Source organism: Macaca mulatta, chromosome 3 (genome assembly GCF_049350105.2).
Source record: "Macaca mulatta isolate MMU2019108-1 chromosome 3, T2T-MMU8v2.0, whole genome shotgun sequence".
Lineage (NCBI taxonomy): Eukaryota > Metazoa > Chordata > Mammalia > Primates > Cercopithecidae > Macaca > Macaca mulatta.
In genome coordinates this window covers 120951903-120972556 of record NC_133408.1, presented here as the reverse complement: position 1 = coordinate 120972556, position 20654 = coordinate 120951903, and the positions used below count along the sequence as shown (strand labels likewise).

At 39.4% G+C, this 20654-nt stretch overlaps 1 long non-coding RNA gene across 2 annotated transcripts; it reads right to left on the bottom strand.

Moving 5' to 3' along the window:
- Positions 1 to 5780: 5780 nt before the first annotated feature.
- On the bottom strand, positions 5781 to 20635 carry LOC106997522 (uncharacterized). Of its 2 annotated transcripts, none has more exons than XR_001443720.3 (3): positions 20528 to 20635; positions 19576 to 19694; positions 5781 to 6255 (listed from the first exon to the last, which is right to left on the bottom strand). It is a non-coding gene; the product is annotated as an uncharacterized LOC106997522 (long non-coding RNA). The 2 variants fall into 2 exon arrangements; XR_013415446.1 differs by lacking the exon at positions 20528 to 20635 and adding an exon at positions 20286 to 20435 and having other exon boundaries at positions 19576 to 19717.
- Between the last annotated feature and the right edge of the window lie 19 nt (positions 20636 to 20654).

Below are 20654 nucleotides of genomic sequence, written 5' to 3'. Positions count from 1 at the left end.
TGATGTAAGCAACTTTGTAGCTGAATAATATAATACTTTTCAAATACTGAAACATTTTCTTAGATTTTTTCTTATTCAACTGTTACAGACAAAATACACTTTTGAGTTTAATCTGCATTATTGTTTTCTCCATCACTTCCTTTGATCTAAACAATAAATGAGACAGTAATTCAAGCCCTAATTTGTAGCAGATTTCTATTGTGTAAAAAGTCCTACTATGTCAGATTTCAAATGACTTACTTGACATCACTAAACACAAGGTTGGAAAGAGAAACACAAATATATAGCAGCATACCACTCTGCAGGATTTCCATCATACAGTTGCCATGGATGCAAACAACCTCAAGTACGTACACAATAGTAAGATTTACTAAATAGTTAGGAAGTAATGAGTTTTGAGTGTTTATTACTATTGTTTTTAATGTAATTTATTTATTTGTAAATTAAATATATAATACAACATTTAATAGTATCTGTGGTTAACAACTGGTTCACAAACTTTCTGGAAATTTAGCAGTTGACCCTCACAAGGTGACATGAGCCATCTTCAGCACACCAGAGACCATACCTAACTTCCAGGCTGTGCGGTGCCCTCTTGCCTCTTAAAACAGTACAGCACACAGGTCTGAGAATTGGTTCTGCCTCTTTTTGACACTGGACCTGTAACTTATGAAAGCCTCAGTTTCCACATCTAAAAGTGAAGACTATGAGGAGGAGCCCAATAAACATAAGGATAGCAGCAGCAGCATCTGAATCAACAACAAAAATAACACCTCTCTCACAGTGTTGTGGTGAGTATCAAAAGAGCTTTGTAAACAGTAAATATCCATAGATGTTATGTAATTTCAAAAACAACTTAAAAGACAAACAACACCAGAACATGTTCATAATGTATAGGATCAGTATCCAGAATATATAAGAAAAAGAAAAAAATAGGATATGAAAAGGCAATTTTTTTTTTTGTTTTTTTGGTTTTTGTTTTTTTGGTTTTTTTTTTTTTTTGAGACGGAGTCTCGCTCTGTCGCCCAGGCTAGAAAAGGCAATTTTTTAGAAGGGAAATAAGAATGGCTAATAATCATATGAAAAAGTATTTACTCTCATTAGTATTCATGAAAATGCAAACTAAAAACACTAAGATATCATATGTTTTTCATTAGATTGACAAGTTTAAAGAGAGTAATAAAGGGTTAGTAAGGATGTTGGGAAATAGGACACGTGGTGGGAAGGGTGATTTGGTAAAACTGCGTTATAGAGCAACTTGGCAATATTTGTTAAAAATAAAAATGTGTATTTTTTTCACTTCTAGGAATATACCCTGGGAAATTCTAGCACATTTGTTCAAAAGACATAGATAAGAATGTTTATTCTAATAAAAATGCTTGAAACAACCTAAATGTTTATCAGTAGGTTGGATAAATAATTTGGGACATAACAACATTGATTTATTTATTCAACAAATATATCTTATAACCTTTATATATCTTTAAAATGTAATTTTAATAGAAAAGAAAGCTATGGAATGATATAAAAATATGATATATTTTCTATAACATTTTAAAACATACAAAATGTTAGCTATCTTACAGATACATCTGTAAAATAGATACATCTATATGTTGTAAATCTATAACAAACTTTGATAGGAGGAAACTCACCAGTTTTCTGATAGTGGTTATCACTGCAGAGAGAAACGGGAATAGGACTGGGACTGGATACAAAGGGGACTTCAACTCTGTTTCTAATGATCTGAGAATAATTTTTTTAAAACCCTGAAACATTTAAATTCTGAGTGGTTGGTATACAGATTTTTGTCATCTTCCCCTTAATATACATGTTTTTAAATTTTCATAATGAAAAGTACTTTGAAAACACTTCAACTCCTCAACCTATTAAGCAATAGTTAAAACAGAGTTGATACCACGCCAGTTACACAGATTTATCATTTTGGACTCTACTCCTTAGGCCACCAGATCTCATTAATTCTTATTTTCAGCATTTCTCATGGAGACTTTAATTTTCCAACAGATTGCCACTTCACTAACTTGAATCCTTAGCCCCTGCAAAATACTCACTCTCCAAATAGCCCTAGAAATCCCAAGCAGACATCTTATATGTACTCATAAACAAATCATCAGTTATCATTTGACATCATCCATTTCTTTCTGTCCTCTACTTGAAGCTCATTCTATCTCTAGACTCATAGGAAATGGGGCAAATTTCTACTTTTTAATGCTTCTTAACTGGTATGCAGCCCACAAAGATCATTCCTTGCTCTGAATTCTTTCAGCATTATTTATGGTACCATTCATCGAACAATACTTATTGTGTTTTATACTGAGAAGTAAATATTTTGTGTTATACAATAATACTTAAATAATATATATTTCACTAAGGGCAGGAATTTTTTTTAAAAATTCTACTTCTTTATAGTACCCATAGCAATAGTCATTCATCAGCAATGGTTGTAAAATGAACAACTATTTTAAATATTGTAGCATTTTGTGATTGTCTTCTAAATAACTTTATCTTTCCAAAGATTTTGATGACTTAAACTCGCAAAATTCCCCAAAGTATGTCATGGGAACCCTATGCTCCTGCCTTCATTTTTTCTTGATACCTCTGCTAGTGTGTAATTTTAGGTATCTCTATATCCCTTAATTCACTCCTACTCATAGGAGGAGGAGTTAGGTGTATCTCATCCTTAGTATAAGTATGTCACATGCAACATTTGGAACGTATTTACACTGAAAAAAAACTCATTGCTTATCCGAAATTTAATTAAACTTGGCAGCCTGTAATTTTTTGTGTATGCTAAATCTAGCAACCCTAACACTGACCCATCTCAGTGTTATGATGGGGGGAGATAGTCTAACATCCATTGATCTAACACCCATTAGTTGATTTTTCTTGAACTAGTGGAGTTAATATGTTAAAAGTCCTATGCATTGTGACTTCCTCTTTTCCACACTTATTATTCGGAATCCAAGGATGGGAGGCAGCAAGTGAAACCCTTTACAACTGTAATACCCATGAGAAACCCCAAAGTCTAGACATGGGTACAGCTACTAAGAAGCTTGGTTTGAGTTGCAGGTCCAAGGCACATTCAGCTTTACTGAAAACTATGCTGATATTTTGATCCCTATGTTTCTGACCGCTATGTATATTTCTCAATTAACTCCAAACCCAGAAGAAGAATGTTGAGAATAATTATCAGTGTTAACCCCCATCTCCCTGTGGATATATGTGGATATAGTTAAAAGTGACTACATTTTATTTCATTCTTTACATAGTCTCCAATCCCTAACTTCTACCTTGTCAAATACATCCAAAGTAAAGAAAAAATTAGGTCCAAAGGAATAATTTTCAGTAACTAAGATATTAAAGAGCTGGTAGGAACATGAATGTTAATTTCAGCCACAAGAAAACATCATGGAGTCAGTGCTTTTATTAGAATGGATAATCTTAGCCAATTAGATTTAATCATCAGTGTATATCTTACTTGTATCCAATAATGTCAAGGCCACTGCTGATACATCAGCATTCTTTATAAGCTATTAAATGGGAGTCTTATTTCCTAGACATTTATATTAAAAACTTACAAAAAAGGAAAAACTCTTAGGCAATAAGACATGTATTTAACAAATATAATTTAGCATTTGTAAACATTAATATATGGAATCATTTCTAAGTAAACACAGAATGCCTTGGAACTTCAATCAGATAAATAGAATTTAAATGTTTGGAGACAAAGTGGAAATGTCAAAGTTTACTAAATTACTGGTTTACTCTAAAACCCATGCACCCAAAAAACTAACTTTATTTTCTAAATATGAGCTTAGCTTGTTCCAGATAAGAGAAAACAAAACAAAACAAAAACTTTAAGCTGGTCACAGGAGATGATTGAGTGTCTTTCTAATTAAAATAGTCTCTTCCAGTTAAATTCAGTGTCTGTGGCTCTTCAATATATATTCAATAGTTACACTTATTGCATACTTCCCAAGATGCAATATGATAGAAATGTATTTCCTTGGCTGATGTTAAAAAAACAAATATGGACCGAAACTTTAACTTTTAAACCATTAAATAAATAATTTCCAAGATGCTGGTAATTAATGAAAACTAAGCTGCTTTCTGGAAAGAAGCTCATTTTTGAATCCACTGTATAAACATTCATCACATAGTAATATTGTTAATAGTCTGAGCACTTGCTTAATTGACACACTATGTGTGAATACTTCTCATGATACACGGTATACTTCCTTTTTCTACCCCAGATTAGAAAAGTGCCTCTTCCTTAAATCTCTTGCTACCTGATAACCATCAGAATAAGTAGGATGCAATTGACCCTCCATGGAGGCGTTTAATGTACAAACTGAAGAACTATCGGCCTCAGCCCTGTGTAACATCTCACTGTTTATACAGTTAACATTTTTGTGTAGAGTTGAAAAATCATTTTTATTTTTCAGTTTGTATTATATTTATTAAAGTTTAAAATTTTAGTTTGATAAAGTGGCTTGCTCATCCTGATTACAGTTGAATGTTACCACTCTGTCGAGTAGAACTCCATAGGATGCATCATAAAACAACTTTATTTTTCCCCCACTGCTCTTCCTATTGGGGCGGGATATTCCTTGCAACATGGATGAAATCACAGGCAGTGGTCATAAATCTTTGGGTTGGTCTTTGATATAAAAAGTCACTTCTTTCAAATTTAGTTACAAAAACTCTCTCGTTCCAATAATTTAAATATTTATCCCGGGTAGTAGCCAATATTCTGAGCTTGAAGTTTCTTCTCTGGAATACTGCAGTAGGATAGGGGACATGGCCAACTTTTCCATTTCCCCACTTTTTGCCTCTCTGCCTTCCCCAAACTCATGAATCGCAGTTTCAGGCCCTTTCAGGTAGAAGACAGGAAAGATCTGCTTAGCTGGTCACTGCCATGCTTTGATTTCGGAAGGTATTGAGGTGATCTCTTTCTCACTGCAGAGGTCTCATGCATTCTTTGGAGACTTTGCTTCACCAGGATTTCTCATCTGAAGTTCTCTTAATGCTGGCCTTAATGCAATATCTCTTCTCTAGCAGGTATCAAATACAATCTCTACCTCACACTATCTTGTTCCCAACAGAATACCTCCAACATCTCTCTGCTGTGTTCACCTCAGCCCTGGCAGATAATTCTACAGATTTCTTCAAGCTGACTCTCTTGCCCTTGTAGTCCACATCCCATCTGCAAGGCAAGGCCCACATATCCTTTATCCTGACAAACTCTGAGAGTGCAGCTTGTTCCCCACAGGTGCACCTCTCACCTCTTGGCCGTTAGAACCAGCCAGCCCCAGTACCTGAGTTTTAAGGCATGAGTCCAAAAGCAGCCCACCCTCTTCCCTACCCACCTCCCTCTTCCAAGATGCACAGCTCAAGCTCTCTGTGTGGAACAGCACCTGCCCCTCACCCCCAGATATCTCATAGGGGATTAGGAGTGAGACTCACAGAAAATGAATTTCTCCAAAGAAATCTCTTCCAGATTCTTTTGTTCCTTTATATCTCTCAGAAAGGATTGGGTCTTCAGGTCGCAAAATCTTTTCCAGCTCTGCATAGGTAGGTAGCATCTCATGGGGAATGGAGATGCCACCACCTATTGTTCTGTTATAGTCTAGTAGAGCTTTAGCAAAAACTACAGGTAACAAATTCTATTTTTTAACATCCTGTTACACAAACAAATATGCTGTGCATGCACACAAATAAATGTTGAAAGAGGCACAGAGAAGTGAAAACAATTGTGCACGGTAGGAATATTTGAATTTTATTACATGTCCTTCAACATTGTTTTAACAGTCATATTTTTTAATTTTCAATTGGAATGAAATCATGTATGTGTTTGTATAATTTTTCATCATGCACTCATTTTTTTGATTCCACAAATAATGAGAGAAACAGTGATGACTGTAAAATGTATCCCACCCTCAAGGAATTCATAGTAGAATTTCTTGTAGTTCCTGTAGAACTACAATAATATAATGTAATATAATAGCTAATAGTATTATAATACTGTGTGTGTGTGTGTGTGTGTGTGTGTGTGTGTGTGTATGTGTAAAGAGATGGGGACCAAGGGAGGTACAGCAAAGTGCTAAGGAGTCCAGATGGGGATAGATGCTACTTCTAGCTGCAGGAGACTTCAAGGACGGGCTGGAGGGATGTATCTTGAGGGATGGATAGCATTTGATTTTTCTAAGTCTTGGAGAAGGGCATTCTGGGGGCCTAGGGGGAAGGAACAAAAGCATGTTATAAGGAAAGTGCTATGGAAAAGTAATTGGGAACAATTCAGTGGGACAGCTCTGGTATGAATTAAGAAATCAAGTGTGAAAAAATATGTTGGGTCACAGTAGATAGCGACAACCTCATGTTGATAACCCTTTAAAAAAAATTCCAGATGCTTTTATCCATGTTACATGGAGAGAAATATTCGCCATTATATGTAATTTACTAATCTTTAAATAATTAACATATACTTACCTCATTTATACAACTAACACATTTAACATCTATTAATTTAGTAAATGAGATTTATCTTAAGCACTGTTGCAAACTGAATCCCTCTTCTCAAGTTTAAAGTAGGAAATTATTTGAAATATTTTTCAAAAAGAGGACAAAATATGCCAATAGAACAATGATTATAAAACTGAATAGCATAAAAGTCATAAAAAGGCTAAAATTGTGGAAGTAAATTTCTGTCCACATCATGCCTGTCCTGATTCTAATTCTGGTTCTCTTTATGCTTCTGGGTTTTTTCCCCTCTTTCATTGCTTCCTTGGGTTATGATTATACTTAGCCAAGAAAGTGAGGTTTAACTTCTCAAATGAGCTGCTAATGTTCCAGGATTTAGAGCATGTGAGTCAAGTCTGTTATTCATCTGAAGGTTTTCCAGTTACACATTGTACCTTATATCTGAAATAGTCCAAATTACTGACTAAGGCCAATCAGATATGCTTTGATTTTTCTGTGACCTAATCTTTTTCTCAAAATGACCTTGGTCATGAATGTGTTGTCTTCATAGTCTAATAAACATCTACCTCCCAGTTCTTGTTCTGGAAATCTTTTTCTTATTTTACTACCAACAGAAAACTGTTTATATAACTGCTTTGGGTCTAATTATAAAGTTAATCTGATTCATTGAAAATACAAGATTTTTTTTTCTCATATCTCAACCATTATGACTTGCAACACGGACATCTTAAGTCAAGGCTGAGGTGTCTGGATGTTGATCTGTAGGGAATGTTAACCAATGAAAAGCTCTAAATAAAGGGTTGCTTCAGGTATGCTTCAGAGTAATCAATCTGGCCTTACAGAGGAGAAGAATTATAGTAAATGAGTAGGAACCAGGGAGCCAGAGGCCAACTGGGGAGACTACTGTCTGGGTGAGGAGTAATTAAGACCTAAAGCAGGGCAATAGCTGTGGGAGCAGAGACATTGGCAGAATGTAGCCACATCATCTGTTTCAAAAATCCCAAATGTGATTTATTCAAGTCTTGTTCAATGAGGGGTAGAGATCAGGCAGTAAAATGACTGTGGTTTTACTGGACTAACAGTGCCAGTTTGAGAACAATTTTGATAGCTGCTACTTTAGTGCCTCAGTGCGCATTAGAAGAAATGCACCAAATTACTAACAAAAAAAGCAATGAGCAAGGCAGGAAATGTTTGCATTGCTCATGTTGCAGTTGTCATACTAAAACTGCTCCAGTTAATAAGGCATCTGATATGCTGCTTGAATCTTATTTGTGCCTTAACTTCGTGGATATAGGATTATGATGTGTCTATTATGGAATTTAGCATCCTAATCCCTCCAATTATACTCTTAAAATAACATTCTTTTTTTCTCATTAAAAACATTTTTATATTGTAATGCATATAACAATTACATTCAAATTTAGAAAACACAGAAAAGTATAATGAAGAAAATAATGATCACTTTTAAACCTACCACACAGAGAAATCTACTGTTAAAACTTACCCTTTTAAAATAAGGCTAGGATCATTATAATTATTTCATCCAGTAATATTTCATTCCAGTAACAGTAAACCATAGTGTTTTCTCAATCTTTAAGTAATTTCCTAACACAAGGGTCAACAAGCTAATCCAGCCTGCCACCTGTTTCTGCAAATAAAGTTTTGTTGGCGCAGGGTCATGGCTATTTTTTTATGCACTATCTATGGCTGCCTTTGCACTACAAGAGCAAAATTGAATAGTTGCAACAAAAGCAGCAGAGCCTGAGGAGCTGGAAATATTTGCTATCTGGCTCTTTACAAAAAGTTTGCTAACTCCTGCTTTAAAAGATTATTTTAATGACAGCATGTAATTAGATCAAAAGGCAGTTCCCTTGGAGAGTGCATGAGCCAGTGGTTAGAAGCACAAAGCTGGCACCAGACCGTCTGGGTTTGTATTCTAGCGCAACCATTTAAGAAACGTATGAGCTTGCCTAACTTATTTCACCTCTCTGTGCCTCAGTTTTCTCATCTGCAAAATAGGAAAAATAATAGTGTTATCCTCATAAAGTCATGATGAAGATGTGGTGAGCCCTGTGATGCACCTCCAGATTTTCCTTTAGTCATTAGTGACCTCTTCCTTCAGCTGTGGGGAGTGCTGCCAGCAGTCAGCCGTCAGCTGTCAGCTTTCTTTGGGAACTGCCTTAACCGAGGAAATCGCCTTAGTCAAAATCATGCCTCCTCCAAGAGACAGTTCACATTCAATGACACATCCACATATATGGAATAGTATAAATGCCTGTGCACCGGCCCTCAACTCAGGACAACTCTGAAGGACCAGTCCAATTCCAGAGTTACCCATGGGCTGGCTGAGGCCTTTTTCGGCATTGCATAGCTGCTCAATTTCCCTCCCTACCTAATCTCTCTTCTTCCTCCTCCCATCCTCAGGTGCTGATCCCAACAATGCTCCCTAATGAATATGCTACATCCTAGTCTCCATCTTAGAATCTGGTTCCCAGGAAACCTAACCTGAGATAGTATGTTAAATGAGTCTATATTTAAAATCTCTGACACGTAGTAGATGCTATATATTTATACATTTTTTCTTAAATAAACAAATAAATAATCCAGTGGGAAAAAGTGAAATGGAAATACAAGTTCAAGGAGAAAAACTAGAACAATGTAAAATTTCCTACAATTGAAGAATAACTTAATCATAAAATTATTGTTAAAAAAAATTATATAGATCAAGCAGTGGTTATTGGTTGAGACAATCCACACTGACAACTTTGAAATATTCCAATGTTAATATTTATTTATTTTTAAAAATCTTTTTTTAAAAGGTGTACTTTTTTAAAAATAGTATGTGTATACATTTATGGGATACATGAAATGTTTTGATACAGCCATGCAATGTGAAATAATCCAATGCTAATCTTTAAATACAGGGGACAAATACCAATAAGATTCTCATAACATGTTCAGGGTCTACATAAACTGGATTCTGGACCTAGTTCAATACACAAGGGAAACAGAATGACAGTGTAATTACCAATAATTAAACCAAAGGCGTAACTTTCCAAGTCACTTTTAGTAAGTGAATAAATTCTGACACTTTAAAAGTCCAAAGCTACACAAAACTCAAAGCAATCGAACTATTTTTCTACCTGAAATTTTTTTTAATTTCTGGTGGGAGGGCAAGGTGGCTGACTGGACACAGCCAGGTGGAACAGCTGCCACCAAGGAACCAAGATGACTGGACCTCATCTAACAGATCTTCAGAGGGAAGGCACCTAGAGTGGATGGAGGGAAGACCAGAAGCTGGGCTGAAGGGAGAAGAAGCTGGGAACCCCACATGAGGCTACCACACAGTGGGACTTGTTCCTGGCCCCAGTGACTCCAGGCGAACAGGTGGATTGAACTGGCAAGGAGCAACCTGTTCTCGCCATGGGCCTCTAGAATCCCAGCAGGAGGAGACCCCTTCGACCAGCACAGACACTTGAGTTAGCAGGAACAGCTGCTTAGAGAAGTGGTGGGGGCAGCACATCAGCTGAGGCAGAGCCTAAAGGGTTTGGTGCAGGAGGATCTGTAGTGGAGCACAGCCACGGAAGCCCATCTCCCTTGGCTCAACTTGCTCCCATAGGAGACTTTAGCCCTATGGAAACTGTGAGATCTGAACTCTGCAGGGTGATCTTGCCCATCATGTGGGGCCAGTTCAACCTGAGCACCTCTTCGTCTGCTGGCCTCTCCCAGGGCCCCAGCCTCACCACATCTGCTTGCAAAGCAGCCTCAGGAGCAATGTGGTCCCACTTCACAGCTCTTGCACTGGCAGATCATGCCTGGCTGGCAGACAGCTCCAGAAGGGTGGCCCCCATGGCCATGAACCAGCCTGCCCACTCCCTCCCTACACGGCAGCTTTCCCCAGGCTCACAGCAAGCCCCCACATTGCTTTCCCAGAGCACATGTACATGAACCAGTTTTGCCTTCCTTGCCCACCAGTGCAGTGTGTGCAAGCTCCCTGCCCTGCTACTGCTGCAGTGGGAATAAACTCCACCCCACGTCCCCACCACCACCACCATTGCAATTGGAGCCTTGGTGAGCACAGAGCCAGTCAGCCAGCCCTATTCCCACCAGTGCCCTGCCCTTGTGCCAACACTGCCCTGGGAGTGAAACTAGGCACAAGAACAGTGGATCCTCCCCTGCTCTGAGGGAACACCCTTACCTGCAGCACACAGAGAACACACACAGACCTGTGCCCACTAGCACCACACCCCCATGCTAACAACACCACCGGCATGACTGCATGCACAGCTGCCAGCAGGGACTCCCCCACCCCCACCCAGCGGTGCTGCCTCTGCCACTGTGATGAATGCCCACTTGGAGGCAGGTACCCCAGCACCTGTATCCTGCTACAGCCAAGAAGCATATACCTTACTATGCTTCTGCTGCCACTGCTGCTGTCATGTGCGAATGAGGATGGATCCCAGTGTCACTGCACTACAAAATGCTTCAGCTAATACCACCCATTAGAATGTAGTGAACAGCAATCCAAACCACCTCAGCTCCCCACCCCAAACCCCCATACAGTGGATTCCTAACCTCAAAGATCCATAGAACAACATCAGGGCCCAATACAAGTCCCCCAGAGAGATAGCACACAGTCCTGGAGTTGAGAGTTTCAGCATTGGCCCCCTAAAATCTTCCAAAAACAAAGCCAGTTGACTGAACCCATCTTATGCCACAACCAAACCCTCAAGGTCATCATACTAGATGAAAGAAAGAAAAAAACACCCAAAGGTCAGCAACCTCAAAGATTGAAGAAACATCAACCCACAAAGATGAGAAAGAACCAACCCAAGAACTTGGACAACTCAAAAAGCCAGAGTGCCTTCTTTCCTCCAAATGACCACACCACCTCTCCAGCAAGGGTTCTGAACAAGGCTGAGATGGCTGAAATGACAGAAATAGAATTCAGAATATGAACAAGAACAAATACTAGCCTTGAATGTAAATGGCCTCAGTTCCCCAATTAAAAGGCAAAGTGGCAAGCTGGATAAAGAACCAAGATCCATTGGTATGCTGTCTTCAGGAGACCCATCTCACATGCAATGATACCCATAAGCTCAAAATTAAGAAATGGAGAAAAATCTACCAAGCAAATGGAAAACAGAAAAAAATCAGGGGTTGCAATCTCGATGTCAGACAAAACAGACTTCAAACCAACAAAGATACAAAAAGATAAAGAAGGGGATTATATAATGGTAAAGGGTTCAATTCAACAAGAAGACCTAACTATGCTAAATATATATGTACCTGATATACGAGCACCCAGATTCATAAAGCAAGTCCACAGAGACCTTCAAAGAGATTTATACTCCCGCACAATAATAATGGGATACTTCAACATCCCACTGACAGTATTAGACAGATCATTGAGGCAGAAAATTAACAGATATTCAGGACCTGAACTCAGCAATAGATCAAATGGACCTGATGGACATCTACAGACCTCTCCATCCAAAAGCAATAGACTATATATTCTTCTCATCACCACATGGCACATACTCTAAAATTGACCACATACTTGGACACAAAACTCTCCTCAGCAAAATGCAAAAGAACTGAAATCATAACAACCACTCTCTTGGACCACAGTGCAATCAAATCAGAAATAAAGACTAAGATATTTGCTCAAAACCATACATTTACATGGAAATTGAATAACCTACTCCTGAATGACTTTTGGGTAAATAATAAAATTAAGGCAGAAATCAAGAAGTTCTTTGAAACTAATGAGAACAAAGATACAATGTACCAGAATCTCTGGGACACAGCTAAGGCAATGTTAAGAGGAAAATTTATAGCACTAAATGCCTGCATCAAAAAGTTAGAAAGATCTCAATTTAACAGCCTAACATCTACAACTAAAAGAACTAGAGAACCAAGAGCAAACTGATCCCAAAGCTAACAGAAGACAAGAAATAACCAAAATCAGAGATGAACTAAAGGAGATTGAGACACCAAAAACCATTCAAAAGATCAATGATTCCAGGAGCTTGTTTTTTAAAAAAATTAATAAAATACACTACTAGCTAGACTAATAAAAAAGAAAAGAGAGAAGATCCAAATAAACACAATTAGAAACAATAAAAGGGGCATTACCATTGACTCAATGGTAACCATCAGAGAATATTATGAACACCTCTATGTACATAAACTAGAAAATCTAAAAGAAATAGATAAATTCCTGGACATATACACCCTCCCAAGACTGAGTCAGGAAGAAATTGAATCCCTGAATAGATCAATAACAAGCTCTGAAACGGAATCAGTGGCTGACTACCAATTACAAAAAATAAAAAAAATAAAAGCCCAGGACCAGACAGATGCATAGAAGAATTCTACCAGAGCTGGTACCATTCCTACTTGAAACTATTCAAAAAAACTGAGGTAGATGGACTCCTCTATAACTAATTCCATGAGGCTAACATCATCCTGATACCAAACCCTGGTAGAGACACAACAAAAAAAGAAAACTTCAGGTCAATATCCTTGATGAACCTTGATGCAAAAATCCTCAACAAAATATTGGCAAACCAAATCCAGAAGAACATCAAAAAGCTTATCTACCATGATTAAGTAGGTTTTATCTCTGCAGTGCAAGGTTGGTTCAACATATGCAAATCAATAAATGTGATTTGTCTCATAAATAGAACTAAAGACAAAAATCACATGATTATCTCAATAGATGCAGAAAAGGCTTTCGATAAAATTCAACACTGCTTCATGTTAAAAAAAAAAAACTCTCAATAAACTAGGTATGGAAGGAACATACTTCAAAATAATAAGAGCCATCTATGACAAACCCACAGCCAACATGATACCAAACTGGCAAAAGTTGGACGCACTCCCCTTGAAAATCAGCACAAGACAAGATGCCCTCCATCACCACTCCTATTCAATATAGTATTGGAAGTCCTACCTACAGCAATCAGGCAAGAGAAAGAAAGAAAGGTCATCCAAATAGGAAGAGAAGTCAAATTATCCCTGTTTGCAGATGACATGATTCTTTACCCAAAAGCTCCTTCAGCTTATAAATGACTTCAGTAAAGTCTCATGATACAGAATCGATGTACAAAAATCAGTAGCATTCCTATACACCAACAACAGTCAAGCCAAGAGCCAAATCAAAACACAATCTCATCCACAATTGCCAAAAAAAAAAAAAAAAAAAGAATAAAATACCTAAGAATACAGCTAACCAAGGAGGTGAAAGATCTTTCCTGGGAGAACTATAAAACACTGCTCAAAGAAATCAGAGATGACACAAACAAATGAAAAAAAAAAAATGTTCCTTGCTCATGGATAGGAAGAATCAATATTGTTAAAATAACCATACTGCCCAAAGCAATTTAGAGATTCAATGTTATTACTATCAAACTACCAATGACATTCTTCCCAGAACTAGAAAAAAACTATTTTAAAATTTATATGGAACCAAAAAATAGCCTGAAGAGCCAAAGCACTCCTGAGCAAAAAGAACAAAGCTGGAGGCATTATGCTACCTGACTTCAAACTATACTACAGGGCTACAGTAACCAAAACAGAAAGGTATGGGTACAAAACAGACATATTGACCAATGGAACAGAATAGGGAGCCCAAAAATAAGGTTGCACACTTACAACCATCTGATCTTCAACAAAGCTGACAAAAATAAGCAATGGGGAAGGGACTCCTTATTCAATAAATCGTGCTGAGATAACTGGCTAGCTATATGCAGAAGACTGAAACTGGACACCTTCCTTATACCGTATACAAAAATCAACTCAAGATGGATTACAGACTTAAATGTAAAACCCAAAACCCCTGGAAGACAACCTAGGCAATACTATTCTGGACATAGGAATAGACAAACATTTAATGACAAAGACACCAAACACAACTGCAACGAGAGCAAACATTGACAAATGGGATCTAATTCAACTAAAGAGCTTCTGTGCAGCAAAAGAAACTATCAACAGAATAAACAGACAACCTGCAGAATGGGAGAAAATTTTGCAAACTATGCCACTGACAAAGTCTAATAACCAGTGTCTATAAGGCACTTAAACAAATTTACAAGCAAAAAACAAAAACCCTACTAAAAAGTGGGCAAAGGACATGAACATTTTTCCAGAGAAGACATACATGTGGCCAACAAGCATATGAACAAAAAGCTCAACATTACTGATCATTAGAGAAATGCAATCAAAACCACAATAAGATACCATTTCACCCCAGTCAGAATGGCTATTATTGAAAAATCAAAAAATAACAGATGCTGGCAAGGTTGCAGAGAAAAAGGAATGCTTATACACTGTTAGTAAGAGTATAAGTTAGTTCATCCATGGTGGAAAACAGTGTGGCAACTCCTCAAAGACCTAAAAACAGAACTATCATTTGACCCAGCAATCTCATTACTGGGTATATACCCAAAGGAGTAGAAACCATTCTATTATAAACACACATGCACATGTATGTTTGTTGTGGCACCATTCATAATAACAAAGACATGGAATCAACCTAAGTGCCCATCAATGGCAGACTGGATAAAGGAAATGTGGTAAATATACACCATGGAATACTGTGCAGCTGTAAAAAAGAATGAGATCATGTCCTTTGCAGGAACATGGATGGACCTGGAGGCCATTATCCTTAGCAAATTAATGCAGGAACAAAAAACCAAATACCGCATGTTCTCATTTATAAGTGGAAGCTAAAAGATGAGAACACATGGACACATAGAGGGAAACAACAGACATTAGGGCCTACCGGGGTGGAGGGTGAGAGGAGGAAGAGAATCAGGGAAAATAACTAACAGGTACTAGGTTTAATCCCTGGGTAACTAAATAATCTATACAATAAACTCCCATAACATGAGTTTACCTATATAGCAAACCTGCATGTGTACCCCTGAACTTAAAATAAAAAATTTTTTAAATCTTCTTTGTCCTATTTAAACATAATTCTTGGTATTGAGGTAAATCTGAATTCACATGATATGCTTTGTCAAATTTTTCCAAAACCCTTTTTTTTTTTTTTTTTTTTTTTTTGAGACAGAGTCTCACTTTGTTGCCCAGGCTGGAGTGCAGTGGCACAGTCTTGTCTCACTGCAACCTCTGCCTCCTGGGTTCAAGCGATTTTCCTGCCTCAGCCTCCTGAGTAGCTGGGACTACAAGTACGCACCACCATGCCTTGCTAATTTTCGTATTTTTAAATAGACACAAGGTTTCACCATGTTGGCCAGACTAGTCCTGAACTCCTGACCTCAGGTGATCCACCTACCTCAGCCTCTCAAAGTGCTGGGATTACAAGTGTGAGCCACCATGCCCAGCCCTGTTTTGCTTATAATTTAAAGATTTAAAAAATATTAGAAATCATATACTTGACAACTATGTAAATTTATTTTGACAATGTTAGATGTAATCCCAAAATGTATGAAGAAATGCACTGATTTAAAAAATTTATTTGGGGATATGCTAGAAAAGTTTTTGAAGGCCATTATTTTAAGATATTTCAGATCTTCTGATCTTCAACCTTTGTGAAAAGATTACCTAAGCCATGGCACATGTTTACAGGGCCTTCGTTTCAGCTTGATACCTCCTCAGCCACCATCTAAAAGCAAAACTTGCTCTCAGGTACAGACTGATTTTGTGCATGTGGAAATAAAAAGAACTGGATTAGCCAGTCACAGATTTCACAAAATGTCCCAGTACTGTAGTAACTGAATTGCTGCCAGGAGCAGCTGTAAATAAAAAAGAAATTCGCTGCCCTTCAACTGCAATCCTTTTTGTTTTAAAACCACAACAAAAATCCTGTCCGGGATCACCACAACATAAATGAAGAAGCTTAAAAAGAACATCCTGGCCAGGTGCAGTGTTTCACGCCTGTAATCCCAGCACTTTGGGAGGCTAAGGCAGGCAGATCACTTGAGGTCAGGAGTTCGAGACCAGTCTGGCCAACATGGTGAAACCCCATCTCTACTGAAAATACAAAAATTAGCCCGGCGTGGTGGTGCATGTCTGTAATCCCAGCTACTCGGGAGGCTGAGGCAGGAGAATCACTTGAACCTGGGAGGCAGAGTTTGCAGTGAGTCGAGACTACACCACAGCACTCTAGCCTGGGTGACAGAGCGAGGCTTGATCTCAAAAAACCAAACAAAAAAAATCCTATTAGAAATACAGAAGCTTAAATTAAAAACAAAATACTGAGACTGAACTATAGCAGCTCTAGGATCTATTGTAAAACCCACGTTTAGTAAAGGCAACTAGTATAATCTCAGACCAGTCTGTCAAGTTCTCTGCTATGGTTTACTGTTTCCAAAGAAACAAAGCACTCACTCAACTCAGTAAATATTTTTTGGATACCTATGCAACAGGTGCTAAAGGAAATCCAAAGTTCTATGCTAAAAGATTGCTACCCGCAAGGTTCTTGGTTTAGTAGAGAAGGGGAATCAGTTTCCAAAAAGACTGAGAAAAGTGTCACTTATTCCTGTTAGGGACTTTAGAAGAACTAGTGGCAATATGAAAAAAGATATACTTTCACAAAGCTTGAGTGGAAAAGGAAGTTGAAAAAAGGACATTAGCTGGAGGAGGATGTAGAATAAAGATGTTGTTTTAGGATTTATTCAACATATTTTTATTGACCACATTTTTTAGGCACTGTTTTTTTTGTTTGTTTGTTTTTTGTTTTTTTTGGAGACGGAGTCTCGCTCTGTTCCCCAGGCTGGAGTGCGGCGCGATCTGGGTTCACTGCAAGCTTCGCCTCCCGGGTTCACGGGTTCACGCCATTCTCCTGCCTCAGCCTCCTGAGTAGCTGAGACTACAGGCGCCTGCCACCGCGCCCTGCTAATTTTTTGTATTTTTAGTAGACACGGGGTTTCACCGTGGTCTCGATCTCCTGACCTTGTGATCTGCCCACCTTGGCCTCCCAAAGTGCTGGGATTACAAGCGTGAGCCACCGCACCCGGCCAATTTAGGCACTGTTTTACATCCTGGTGATTAAGCAGAGAATAAAGTAGACAGAGCCCCTCTGTTTTAGTTAGGGAATTGGCTAAGCTGCTCTACCAGTTCCAAACAAACAATGATTTTTAAAAGAACAAAGTTTATTTTCTCTTGCATAATGGTCCAGAAGTCTGTGATCCAAGGGAGGAGGTGCCCCAGCTTCCTGAGATTCTTTTGGGACTTAGGCTAGTGAGAACAGTTTGCCTTCCTTAATACCTGGCTTCCATTTCAAGTCTTTTCTTCCATTTCTTTTTGCCACTTGCCAGAGAGCAGGAAGAGGGAAGAGAAAGGGTATAGCAAGCAACTTTCTTTTTAAGGGACAGGATCCAGTCCTACTCACATCCTACAGGACATAACTTTTTGATATAGCCTTATCTTGGTGAAAGGGAGGCCAAGGAATTTCATGTCTAAGTGGGTCACCAAATGCCCTGCTCAGATTTGAATGTAGAGATATTTCCTCTTACTAAAAAGAAAAAAAAATACAGAATGAAAACTGGGGATAAGAAGACACAGTCTAGAAGAAGACAACTATAGAAAAGTAAAGAGATGGCATGTATGTGAAGTTGTGGTGTCATGAAGACAAGAACAAAGGAACTAATTTATAGGTAGTCAGTGACAAGTGAGCAGACTCTTGAGTGAAGGGAGAGTATGAGTCATGTAGATTTCTGCATTCCAGACAGAAGGAATAGCTAGTAAAGAAGCCCTGAGGCAAGAGCATGCTTGTCATGTTTAAGGAACAGTGAAGTCACAGGGATAAAAGACAAACCAGAAGAAAGTGATGATATGGAACCAAGCAAATGAGACATGTCAAGAGAGAGGACGTAGTCAAGAACAACAAAAGTTGCAAGGGTGAAGCTTTGGCCATTGAAACTGGCAGCATGGAGCTCACAGGTGACCTTGACAAGTGGCAGTTTTGTGGCATGGTGGGCATGAAGGACTGAATGGAGTAAATTCAAGGGAGAGAGGAGGAAGTGGAATCACAGAGAGCAAATATGGTCCTCTCCTTTGAAGAGAAAATGGGAATGACTTGAGTATGTGTTTAAGGTAAAGAACCAGTAGAAATGGAGAGGCTAAGATACATGGAAGTGGAGTAATTGATGGTGCAAGGTCTCAGAAGAGGAGAAATATGTGGGGTTCCTCCTTTTACTCCTAGTCACCGAAAAGAAGATAAGAATGGTAGTGAATCAAGATGTTGGAGGAGGGCAGGAAGAAGTAGTGGGAAGTTGTGGAAATTCTACCTAATAGTTTTAATTTTCTTTTCTGAAGTAGAAGGCAGTGTCATCTCCTGAGTGCAAGCAGAAAAGTTGTCCTCAACTATGAATAGTAAGAGTAGAAAAGGAAGAGATTTGTATTGATCTGAGGTTTTGTGTGAGGGTTTGAGGTCAAGGCCAAAACCATTGAGAAGATTGACAAGATAGTGTTTAAAGTGATGAATACTGCTGTGTCTCCTCTCAATAATACAGCACTTTCTTCAGCCTACACTCTTCTAATGGCAGGATTGGAAAGGCAATACTTTCCCCAAACTCATCATCTTATCAAAACCATCTGCCACGAAGCTCATCAAGACTAAGCTCATAATGCTGTTTATAGCCATCACCACCACAAGCCCAAGACCACCCACTTTTAAGCATGAAAATACAAGTGAAGACTGTCAGACATCTGAAGACTGCCTCAAGGTCAGACTCGTGACACCTGAGGCAGCACCATTCACTCAGTTTTGGGAACAAAAAACCTGGAATCCTCTTTCACCGTCATTCACTTGGTCAATCACCAACCTCTGTTCATCCCACCTCTAAATATTCCCCAGGGCGCCCACTTCTCTCCATGCCCACTCTCCATGCCACTGGTAACCTGCGTTTCTGTCATCCCGCATTCTGATACTCTATCCCTCCAGCTCTCTGCGCAAAAACTGATCATACTGGCCGGGCGCGGGGGCTCACGCCTGTAATCCCAGCACTTTGGGAAGCCGAGGTGGGCGGATCACGAGGTCAACAGATGAGACAACCCTAGCCAACATGGTGAAACCCCATCTCTCCTACAAATACAAAAAATTACCTGGGCATGGTGGCGCCGTGCCTGTAGTCCCAGCTACTCCAGGGGCTGAGGCAGAAGAATCCCTTGAACCCGAGAGGCGGAGGTTGCAGTGAGCAGAGATCGCGCCATTGCACTCCAGCCTGGCGATATAGCGAGACTCCGTCTCAACAAAACAAAACAAAACAAAACAAAATCAAAAAAAAAAAAAAAAACTGATCATACCACTTGCCTGATTAAAAACGTTCGATGACTCTACCATTGCCTTTAGGAAAAAGTCCATCCAAACTCACTAAACTGGTTTCCAACCCCTTTCTGACAGCATCTTAATCTCTCCCCACTTCCTCTGCTCATTCATCCATACCTACTGCCTCCTCACTGCTATGTTCTCTCTCCTGACCCAGCACTTGCTCTTTCTCAGTGCTAGAAGACTCTTCTCTTCCAGTTCCCACTGCCCTGTTCCCTTACCTGGCTAATCCCATACTCATCCTTCTTGTCTCAGCCTAGTAGTCCTTAAGGAAGCTTTGCTGACCCCGAAGCTGAGCGGGCGTCCCTCCTGTGTAGCACTGTGTTAGCCCTACCAAGTCAAGGCTCTCCTTGCCTGTTTCCTGCCCGGACCATGTCTTTTTACTTCACTCCTGTCTCCTAGGTATTCCAGCACAGTGCTGGGTACATAACAGGTGATCAAGACAAGTTTGTGGAATGACTGAGTGAATAAATCATTAACCAAATACCTTGGATCTCCTACTACATCATTTGCAAAAAAAAAAAAAGTTTAATAGAAATTAAGATGGACCCAGTGAGCTAGAGTGTGCGACCCTGCTTGAAAACGGCAGAGTGGTTCTGAGAAGCAGTCCCAGCCTAGGAACCCGGGGATCCGGCCTGTGGACCCACGGGCGGGGCCAGCGGGGTGCACAGGCGCTTTCGGGCGGAAGGCGGGGCCTCCCGGCCAGTGACCCCGCCCCGAGGCGCCTACCGGGCGGGGGAGGGCGGGACTCGCGGCGGGAAACTCCCCTTCCAAGGCGCGGCTGCGCGTCCCCGAGGCGTGGTGGTAGGGTCGTGGGCCCCAGCCCAGTGGTCCAGGTCACGGGCCGCGCCGCCGC